General features: G+C 55.5%; 1 long non-coding RNA gene across 1 annotated transcript; it reads left to right on the top strand.

Moving 5' to 3' along the window:
* The first annotated feature begins 2,538 nt into the window (after window positions 1-2,538).
* On the top strand, window positions 2,539-9,078 carry LOC119544651. Its single transcript, XR_005218892.1, has 2 exons — window positions 2,539-2,580; window positions 7,487-9,078. It is a non-coding gene; the product is annotated as an uncharacterized LOC119544651 (long non-coding RNA).
* Window positions 9,079-9,697: the final 619 nt, after the last annotated feature.

Here is a 9,697-nt window from a genome sequence, read left to right as displayed (position 1 = left end):
CAACCACCTGGACCAGTGATGGGGCTGGCCAAGGTGATGAAATGTCGAGTGAGGGGTGAAAGAGGGAAATGATGAATATCAGTTTCAGCCTTGGGGCCCGTTGGGGCCTGGTGCCTGAGGCTCGTTCCACGAACCCTCCCGAATGAGGTAAGAAGGGAAAAGGACAAGGTGGCCAAAGGCTTTCTCCTCCTGACGCTTTACTTTCTTGCTCTGGAAAGATGCTCTCCCAAGGTACTTCTATCCCTGCATCTCCATTGACCAGAATTGTGTGATGTGGTACATCTTAGCTGCAAAGGAGGCTGGAAATTGCCTATTTTTAGCTAGATACCTTACTCCTCTACATAAAGTCTGAAATCTGTTAGTACAGAAGGAATATGGTTCTTGGGTAGACAACCAACACTGTCTGCCAATGTGCTATTGTATCAGCTACTTTACTTTCTAGGCAAAACACAGCATTTCCTTTCTGTCGTCAGAAAAATTAAGATTCAGTAAGGTTGGAAGGCTTCTCTAAGATCACACAGCAAGTGGGTGACATCTGGTCTCCTGATTCTAAGTATTAATGTTTTATAAATCAACCATTTGTAATAGATCCTTGAAGCATTTTATGACAGCTGCCTTAAAATCCTTGTCAGATAATTGCAGCTTGTCCTTTTCCCTTCTTCTCGCCTGGGACTCAGGTGTGAGGTCTGGAGCTTCAGCAAATATCAGGCGACCAGGAGGAGACAAGCAAAGGACAAACACTGATGCGAGGGTCCTGAGGTGGAAAGACTAAGCTGTGCACCTGGGTTGACCTCTGAACCTCTAGTTATGGGAGAAAAATAAATTCCCACGTATTCTGGTTCTGCTAATGCTGCTGTGATGCAAAATACCAGAAATGGACTGGCTTTTTTTAAAGGGGGTTTATTTGGTTACAAAGTTACAGTTCTAAGGCCATAAAGGAGTCCAAACAAAGGCATCAACAATAGGGTACTGTTCTAGATTGCTAATGCTGCCAGGATGCAAAATACCGGAAATGGATCGGCTTTTATAAAAGGGGGTTTATTTGGTTACATAGTTACAGTCTTAAGGCCATAAAGTGTCCAAGGTAAGGCATCAACAATTTGGTACCTTCACTGGACAATGGCCAATGGTGTCCGGAAAACCTCTGTTAGCTGGGAAGGCACGTGGCTGGTGTCTGCTCTGGAGTTCTGGTTTCAAAATGGCTTTCTCCCAGGAGTTCCTCTCTAGGCTTCAGCTTCTCTCCAAAATGTCACTCTCAGCTGCTCTTGGGGCGTTTGTCCGCTCTTAGCTTCTCCAGAGCAAAAGTCTGCTTTCAAAGGCCGTTTCCAAAATGTCTCTGTAAACTGCAGTTCCTCTCTCAGCTCCTGTGAATTCTTCAAAGTGTCCCTCTTGGCTGTAGCAAGCTCGCTCCTTCTGTCCAAGTTTATATAGTGCTCTAGTAAACTAATCAAGGCCCATGCTGAATGGGCAGGGCCACACCTCCATGGAAATTATCCAATGAAAGATCTCACCCAGATCTTCATTGGAGTGTTGACTGATCACATCTCCATGGAAACATCCAGTCAAAAGTCTCCAACTCAATCAACACCAAGAAGTTTCCTACTCACACAAGACTGCATCAAAGATAATGGCATTTTGGGGGACATAATCCATCCAAACCAGCACAGGGACCTTCACTGAAGGACACTGATGGCATCCAGAAAACCTCTGTTAGCTGGGAAGGCACGTGGCTGGTGTCTGCTTCTGGGTTCTGGTTTCAAAACGGCTTTCTCCCAGGACGTTTCTCTCTAATCATCTGGGGGTATGCTCTTAGTTTCTCCCAGGCAAATTCTGGGCTAGCAAAAGTCTGCTTTCAATGGCCATCTCCAAAATGTCTCTCTCAGCTGCAGCCCTGAGCTCCTACTGTCTGAGCTCCTACAGGGCTCCAGTGATTTAATTAAGACCCTCACTGAATGGGCGGGGTAACACCTCCATGGAAATAATCTAAGCAATGGTATTGCCCACAGTTGGGTGAGTCACATCTCCATGGTAATAGTTAATCAAGAGGTCACACCCCAATCAGAAAGATTAATTAATCTCAGATTGCATTAAAGAGTATGGCTTTTTCTGGGGGACATAATGTATTCAAACCAGCACACCACATATTCAGGCCACTGTCAGTTGGGTTTTCTGAGCTTGCAGCTGAATGCATTCCTGATTTGATAAGAAGATGTGGATTGTCTGGGCCCGCGGGACGATCAACGGAAGCTCCAAGTCCTGCGAGGGAAGAATGGTATGGGACAAGAGACACGAGGAATGACAGCAAGACAGGTTTCTGATCAAGCTGCAAAACTTTATTGAAGAGGCAGGGTATATATGCCCTGGAGGGAGAGGGGGTGGCTAATAAGGACAGGTAGCGGTCTGGGATTGGTGATTGCTGTTGCTAGGGTGGATGGCCAATGGGTGGCTACTGTTTAGGCGCGAACTAGCTACTGCTTAGGCGGGAACTACTGTTACTTCCTTGAAGAAGGCTAATTATAGCTTAAGCTGTTCTTGCATCAGCCCTGGCGGCCATGTTGCATGTTACCGGTATCGCTGAAGGTGAGTATTATATATGCTACCTTAATTGTCCCCAACAGTGGATGAGAAGGGCACTGGCTACGTTTTATTCCGAGCTTACTAAGTGCTGGTTCTAAAGGAATTACACGTTTGACCACATTTAATCCTCCCAACAAGCAAAGGAGGCAGGTACCAGCACTGTCTTCATTTCAGAGGGGATTAAACGGAAGCCCGGGGTACGAAAGATACACAGCGTGTGAGTGGTGGATGGAAATGTGTACACAGCACTTTCCCGGGCCTGCTGCAATACCTACCAGTGCTTATTTTCGTTGTTGTTATGATCAGAGGATTTTTTTTTGTTTTTTTGCATGTGCTTGTATGAAAACCTCTAGGTCCCTGCTTATCTCCCTGAACGTTCCCTCCCTCCCTTCTTTCCTTCCCTCCTTCCTTCCGGAAGCCTGAGCTGTGTCAAGCTTTTGACAGGTGCTGGGGGTATAGGAGGAAGGCCAGGGGAAGCCTCCAGCGCTCCTCCGGGACATTCCCAGCCCTGGACGCAGGGCCCCCCACGGAAGCCAGGTGCCCCTGGACATCCTGCCCTGGCGGGTTCCCGGGGGAAACGCGCAGCGTGGACCCGGGCGGGGTAAGGGCGGCCCTGACAGCCCTGGCGGCCGCTGCGCTGTTTCCTGCCGTGACTCCTCCGCACCGAGAGGGGGCGGCAGAGGCCGGCGTCGGTGTCGCTCCCGGCGGGCCCGAGGGGCGTGGGGCGCGACCCCGGCCCTAAAGGGGTGCGGCGGGCCAGGGGGTCGTCCTGCCTGAGCCCGTGGGCGCTGCAGGCCGGGCCCCCGCCCCCGTCAGCGGCCCCTCCGGGATCCCGCTCCCCCGCTCCCCCGCTCCAAACCCTTCTTGCTCCCGACCCTCGGGGCCGCCGCCACCCCGCAGGCTCGCCCTCCTCCTCGGGACGCGGAGCCCCCGATGTCGCCCTCTTTGACCCGGTGACCCTCGTCGGAACCCCCCAGCCGCCCGGGGCCGTGAACCGGGGGCCACTCGGACCTTCAGAATCCCAGCTAAGCCACGAGGAGGTCTGGGGTCGGGCACCCGCCCGCACTCAGCAGGGCGATCCGTGGCGGTTACTTGAACCCTTCTGTGTTTTTAATGTCAAATTGCGGGGTGGGTGGGATGATCTCATTTTCCGGGGCCCTGCCTGTTCGCTGGCGGCCCACCCCGCTCCCCCCGCGAGGTCCATCGCTGGCCACGTCGCCGCCCCGCTTGGCTGTTACTGGGGCTTGCAGCACACTGGTGGGCTTCTTGACTCTCTGCTCCCCCAGTCCTGCCAGTGGAGTGACTGAGCCTTCCTGGGGTTGGGGTGTGGCAGAGCTGGGGTTGCCCTCCATCCCCCAAACCTGGGGAGCGAGGGTGCCCGCCTCCTGCCCACCTGGCCCTGGCACCTCCAGGGACCTCCCAACCCCCACGCGGGACCGCTGGGTTCTCCAGCCAAGGCTGCTCTCCCCTCACCCCAACCCAATCCCAATCCCAACCCCAGCAGCTGCTTGGGAAGGTGGGGACCCCAGCCTGACCCTCTCCTGGAGGCCTCTGCCTCCCCCTCCCCAGGACCGGACCCAGACTTCCCCGCAGCAGCCAGGAGGGGGGAGGTGGGGGAGGGGCCAGGCACTGTTTCTGGCTCCTGGGAGGGCCTGAGTGGGGCCTGGGCCCGGGCTTCCCAGGAAACTGTGGGAAGCTATGGGGTCTCCCTCCCAGCCTTGGTCATGTCGAGGCCTTGGTGGCTTCCTGGCCCTGCCTGGGGCCCTGACCCCTGGGGGGAGGGGGGGTGAGGGACAGGGCCGCTGTGGCTGTGGGAGCACGAGCTCAGGGCCCCAAGTGACAGCCCAGAGGCTCCTCGTCCCCTCGCACCCAGCACCTGCTGCACGGTGGCGCTCCCACATGGGGTTCTGTTCCTCTTACCCGGTCCCAGGTCTGGAAAACCCTATGACCTTTGCCCATGCCCTGGTTTGCTCCAGCAGGTCTGTCCTGATGTCTCAGCTCCACCCAGGGGGTGTTTGAACCCCACGATAAAGCGTGACTTCCGTGACCTAAGAGCTCCCAGCCTGAGGTCAAAGCCCATGGCCTTCCGTCGTCCACTCTGTGGGCACCCCATGCCTTCCTGCCAGCCGGGGCCTGGGCTGGAGTGGACGGAAGGGTGGTGGATGCAGCGACCGCTGACCCAGGGCAGGCAGAGTTAAGGGAACCAGCAGTCCTGGTGACGCGCCTCCGAAGCCAGCCACAGGGGAGCCATCGCCCCCTCGGCCTGCAAGGGGCAAGTGAGGGAGCCGCTTCCAGGATGTGGGGTGTGCAGCTGTGCGAGGGGCTGCTCCCCCGGGCCTGGGGTGGAGCGTGGCTGCAGCTGCAGGCAGGGAGGGACCAGATCCCGCGGCCCCTGTCTCCTGCGCTGCAGGCTCCTGCTGGCCGATCCCGAGGGGAAGCCTGAGGGCAAGGGGCACAGTTGGCACAGGCCGTGGGGGCAGGGCGTGTGGTCGGCCAACAGGGGGTGTCCTGCACAGACGTCACCCTGCGTTTCCTCGGGGCTGCCAGGTGTCCGGAGCCTGTTTCTGTCGTAAGTGATCTGTAAGTAGGCCTTGGCAGTGGTACAGCCGGCTGCTGAGTGCCTCCCCGGGCCCCCAGACCAAACCGGCCCCCTGGATGCCCAGGGCGTGCAAAGAGGAACGAGCTCTTGGCCCCTGTGCCCTTTATCTCCAAAGTGCCCGGCGTGTGGTTGGCAGGCAGCAGGCATTTGCTGAATGGATGAATACTTGGCGTCCTGGGCCTTGGCCTCTCATTCTAGGAGGAAGGACCCCTGTTCAGGATGGGACCAGTGAGTGGGCTCCCTGGAGGGTGGGGTGCAGCACCAATAGTCGAGCTCAGGGCACTAAACCCCAGGCCACGGGTCAGGCCTGGCCCCTCTGCACACTTCTGCACCTCAAGGGATGACACTGTGATGCCGATATCACCCTTGGCCCAAGGACAGCCTTGTGCTGAGTGTGACTTACATGGAGACACCCAGACCCCACTGCTGGTAACATGCCCATTTTATAGACGAGGAGACTGAGGCTCGGGGACGTTCAGGTTCAGCCAAGTGACCTTCCTGAGGTTGCTGGACACGGGGGCGGGGCTGGGAGTCCCACTTGGGTCTGCCTGGGAGCAGAGCTTGGTCTCTGGGCTCCCTGCTGCACTGCTCCTTCTAGAAGGCCGCACAGGGCCACTGCTGTCCCAGCAACTGCCTTGGGGAAATAGGATGGCTGAAGCCAACTCTGCTGGGCCAGATCCTAGGGTAGGAGTCACTTGGGCTCCCGGGCTCCAGGGCATGACCTTGTGCTCTCTCTAACACCCCATTCGAGGCTGGCCTAGGCCCCCAATACCCTTCTCCTGGGAAGTAGCCCCCTAAACACTCCCCGTGCTGCCTTGCTCTTCACCCAAACGCCCTACTGTCTGCTGGGGTGAGCTTCCTGAAGGCACAGCTGGTCCCTGGGCAGCTCTCCCCCTCGCTCGCCTTCCATGGCTCCTTAGGGCCTGTGGGTCCCCAAGCTCCATGGGCTGGCATTGGAGCCCCCCTAGCTCCCCCCCAGTCACCAGACGCTTGCTTGGACCGTGCTCTCTGGGCCCTGTCCCCCCTCTGCCCTAGCAGTGTAAAAGCTCACATCCTAGTGGGGCTGCCACAGGTTGGACCCCGATTCTTTGCCAACTGGAGGCAAGAACTGTTGTCCCAAAGGGCTGAGCTGTGGGAGGCGGGTCACCCTGCTGGCCTCCGTCGGTCCTGCTGCTGCCCGCGCTCCCGGGGCAGCTTCCTTCTGACGTCAGGCGGAGCCCTCCAGGCTAGTCCTGCTGCCCTCTGCCGCCCTCCTCTGGCCAGAGCAGGTTACTGCGGCTGACCCTGCAGGCCTGGCCGCACCCAGGAAGCAGCAGCCTTGGAAGTGGGGGGTGGGGATGGGGATGGGGTCGGGGGAGAGGTGGGGTGGGGTGGGGTTGGGGTGTTGGAGGCCTTCACACCACCTCTGCAGCAGGGGACTGTCCCAACCCAGATATCTGCTTAACCTGTCCTGGGCCCACAGGTGAGGCTCCCACCCCCACCTGAGTACCGGGGTGGGGGTGGGATGGGGTTATTTAGGCTGACCTGATCTTGAGTAGTGTGGTGGGGGGCCCCATACAGTCACTGATTTCTGCTGTAATGTTTATATGCCTTTGCTAAATGATTCAGAACCTCTTTAGGGTCTGGTTTCAACTTGATGGCCTTTGGAATCTTACAAGCCCCTGCTGGATGTCGCAGGCAGAATGCTTCCAGCTGTCTGGAGGCTAGATTCTGCGGTGGTTCCGCCAAAGCAGCACTTGCAGAAAATCTGGACTGGACGTTTCTACATGGGCGGCCCTCCCGGGAGCGGTTTCCCGAGTCGGGGTCGGGGGTGAGGTAGCTGCCCCCCAGGTGCGTTTAAGGCACCACTCATGAGGGGGCTGGGAGGGTCACCCAGCAGCTCCCTGTCCAGCAGGGATGGAGGCTGAGTGAGTTCTGAGCCTGGAGCCTCAGGGTCACCAGGAAGAAGCCTGGAGCCGCAGGTAGGATGAGTGACTGTTGGGGGTGGGGTGGGGGGTGACTGAGGTCCCTGTGATCGTCACTGTCACGTGGGTGCTGCTTGTCTGCATGGCAGGGGCTCAGCAGAACACCCACTTCAGTGTACAGGGGCACACGTGTTTTTCTGAACTCATTGAAAGGTTCTTTTAAAATGGGTGTCTTCTGTTGAATGCAAACTATACCTGTTTAAAGAGGACAGGTTGTCCCCGCTGGAGGTTTCCACCCCATCCTTAGAGCTAGTTGCAAATGCTAATTTTAGAGCAGAGTTTCCCAGGTTCCAGTTGGCAGGGGGAAGGAGTTACCTCTTAAAGTATTTCTCTGCCTTTTTGAGAGAACTGGACTCATCCCAGCCGTGCAGTAACCGTCCCTTCCACCAAGACTCAGATGATTAATGTCTGGCATTGAAAAGTGTCCATGGAGAGGAGACTTTCGGCTAGGAGCTGCACACCTCAACTTCTCGAGGTCAAGCCCCCATTCTTGTTCACTTCTTGACTCAAGCGGATTTCCTTTAGAAGCCAAGCAATGTGTAATTTGACAGTGTTTATGTTTAAAGAGTAGCTTGCTGTGGTCCTAGGGAGGTGTGCCATCTGTATGTCCATTCAAGAAAGAAGCTGCGGTGAAGCTGGAGGCGAGTGAGCTGGCAGCCTCCTCCTCGGGGACTTCGGGATCCTTGGTGGTGTCATAGCAGAGGCCAGCTCTGTTGGGGCAGCTCAAGACCGGGATGGAGCACAGCCATGGCTGGACTGGCCGCTTCTCCCCAGGGCAGGACCCGTGGGAAGGCTGGCCAAGGCTCTCCCTGCTTGGGCATCCTCTCTGGCCTCGGGTCTGAAGGCCCCCTCTGCCGCCGCTGCCTGCCGCTCTCCTCCTCTCACAGGTGCACCCATGGCGGGCGTCTTGCACGTCCACCTCTGCCATGGTGCAGGCTTCCCAGAACCCCTGAAGTCACATCCTTGCTGACCTCTTGTCTGTGTGTGGTCTGATGAAGAGTATGGAACCCAGGGCAGGTATTTCACACCAAGATGGACAGATGTGGGCTGGAGCAGTACTGTCAAGTGTTAATGGCGAATCTAGGTGGTGGAGCTAGAGACACTCACTTTCAGCCTCTCTGTTTGAAAATTTTCATAATCAAATATTGTTTAAAACAAACAAACAAACAAACAAACAAAGCCAAACCGTTTTCATTGATGGGGAGAAGCAGGTTGATTCTGGAATAACCTTTCCACCAGGGGCAGGGTTTACAACTCTTTCTCCTTGCTGGGAAAAAAGGAGGAGCAGCTAACTGCTCAGATTCACAGCATTTGCAGTGTGTGTGTATGTGTGTGTGTGTGTGTGTGTGTTTCTGTCTTGAACCTTGGTGCAGCCAGAGGTTGCGTGCTGGTGGCTCAAATGCAGCTTCTGTCCGCAAGTTGCTTGTACGTCTCACACATTGTTTTGCGACTTTGGAGTTAGTTACCCACATTTAAAAATCTGAAAATTTCACATAAGAATTCACATGTCTGGCTTTTCTTTGAAAACAGAAGATCTGGCAATGCTGGGCCTGCATTTCTTCATAGGGACAGCTGACCGCAGTTGAGTCAATTGGGGCATATACCCTCCCTGGTTTGCCCCAGACTCCACCACTCCCTAATGTGCATGTTTCCTGTCTGGCCCCTGAAGACATTTGAATTTAGGACTCTGGATTCATTAGGAAACTTCTATTTACAATGAGCACGTTACAACTATCCCTCTAAGGCCACATTTCTTAAGCTGTCGGAATCCACAAACCTTTTCCTTGGTGACTTGCCATATCCATGTGTTTCTTGTATTTACTTGAAATTTGAAAATGGACCCTTCATATACTTCCTAAGCAGTAATATCTTTGAGACCAAGAGTTTGTTGTGCTGGGTAGGATTTTTCTAACGCAGAATAAAGCATGCTTGAGCCTACAGCCTTGCAGAGTGTCTCTTGCACTCCAGAGGTGCACTGGAGGCAACCCTGATTTGATTGTGTGAAGGCAGATGGCCAGAAGGACTGACCCTGCCTCGTTAACTTCTTCCTTCCTCCCCCACAGTTGCTTTCCCTGAGCCTCCTTTTGCCAGGCCCAGGCTGCCTTGCATGGAACTCACTGGCCTCTGAGGTCCCCACCGCCCCAAGAGCTGCCTGGTGCCTGCTCTTCCCGAGACCTGGGTCTTCAGTGCTTCTTGGATTCAGCTCATCCCCAGTCTGCTCATGTTTGCTCAAGTTCATGTTTATTGCTTGAATCCAGAAGGTCTCTAACCTGGGCTTTAATTGAGAGCCATTCCTTAAGGATGGGTGTGTGGTGTGAGATAGGGACTTGGCCACAGAGACAGACGGGCCAGGACAGGAGGCTCTTCTGGGCCACAGGAAACTTTGATTGTCAGTGTCTTTGAATGTCATTGACTCCCCCTCTCAATTAACCCACAACTCCTTGATATCATTGTGGTATTCCTGCATTTACTGAGCACCTAACATGGGCTGGGCGTGTGGGCCCAAGAACACCGTGAGGGTGCTACTGTGACTTTGTCCAGTTTACACAAGCAAAGG

The sequence above is a fragment of the Choloepus didactylus genome, chromosome 9, assembly GCF_015220235.1.
Source record: "Choloepus didactylus isolate mChoDid1 chromosome 9, mChoDid1.pri, whole genome shotgun sequence".
In the NCBI taxonomy this organism is placed as follows: Eukaryota; Metazoa; Chordata; class Mammalia; order Pilosa; family Megalonychidae; genus Choloepus; species Choloepus didactylus.
The sequence above is the reverse complement of the archived record's forward strand: the minus strand, read 5'-3'. Positions and strand labels throughout refer to the sequence as shown.